The sequence below is a fragment of the Mustela putorius genome, unplaced genomic scaffold (genome assembly GCF_011764305.1).
Source record: "Mustela putorius furo isolate JIRA1106 unplaced genomic scaffold, ASM1176430v1.1 tig00003844_pilon_pilon_pilon, whole genome shotgun sequence".
NCBI lineage: Eukaryota > Metazoa > Chordata > Mammalia > Carnivora > Mustelidae > Mustela > Mustela putorius.
In genome coordinates, this window is record NW_025421997.1 from 184192 (window position 1) to 185551 (window position 1360).

The following is a 1360-nucleotide window of genomic DNA, read 5'->3' on the forward strand; positions in this document are numbered from 1 at the left end:
GAAGATGTTGAAGTCAGATGCAACAGAGAAAGGCCTGTCAAACCTAATCTCAGAAATGGAGATGATGAAGATGATTGGACAGCAGAAGGACACCATCAACCTGCTGGATCCTGCACACAGGATGGTCCTTTGTACACTCTCATGGAATATGCCTCCAAAGACAACATACAGGAGTACCTGCAGGCCCAGAGGCCTCCTGACCTGGAGTACTGTTACAATATCAGCCACAATGCAGCAGAGCAACTCTCCTCCAAGGACCTGGTATCCTGTGCCTATCAGGTAGCCTGAGGCATGGAGTACCTTGCCTCCAAGAAGTGCATACACCAAGACCTGGCCACCCGGGAAGTGCTGGTGACAAAGGACAGCATGATGAAGATCTCAGACTTCAGCCTTGCCAGAGATATCACCACATCAGTTACCATAAAAAGACAACCAACAGTGGACTGCCTGTGAAGTGGATGGTCCCTAAGGCCATGTTTGACCAGATCTACATCTACCAGAGTTACTTCTGGTCTTTTGGGGTGATCCTGTGCAAAATCTTCACTCTGGAAGCCTCCCATATGCTGGAGTGCCTGTGGAGGTGGTTTTCAAGCTGCTGAAGGAGTCATTTGATGGATAAGCCAATAAGTGAACCAGGGAGTTATACACAATAATGAGGGGTGGCTGGCATGTGGTTCCTTCAAGCTGGTGGTAGGAGACCTGGATCATACTGTGGCCTTGACCTCCAACCAGGAGTACCCGAACCTGTCCTTGGCCCTGGAACAATACTGTCTATGCTTTCCCAACACCCAAAGCTCCACCTGCTCCTCAGAGAAGAATTCCAACTTCTCTCATGTGCCGTTGCTCAGGGAGGCCTATCTGCCCTGGCACCCATCCCAGCTTGCCAATGTTGTACTCAAATGACTAGTATCCCTATTACTCCTGTCCAGATTCCATCATAAGCTGTAACCCTTACCCCCCATCCTCCATGCAAGACTCACTGCCTTCTCCTTTGTCCTTTTCCTACTGGCAGGAGCCAGCTGCCTACCTGAGGCCTTCACCCCTTGAAGTTCACCTCTCTTCCCCTTCCTCTTCCTCCTCCTTACAACCTGCTCATGAAAGAAAGGCACAGAGAGGCAGGTACTTGCTCATGGCTACTTCCTTCCCTCCCATATTTTGGACCAAGACCCCTCCCTGGCATCTGGTACTGCCTGGACGTCGAGGGAGTGGGAGATGAGGCATGCCAGTGAAAGGTGTCGGAGCTTTCCTGTTTTGGTTTTGTCTGCTTAGCATAACATGTAAGACTGAGTTCTGGTGGCAGGGACCTAGTCCTTGGGGCTATAGCACTAGCGAGGGGAGGTCAACTGCTCTGGGCCTTGGC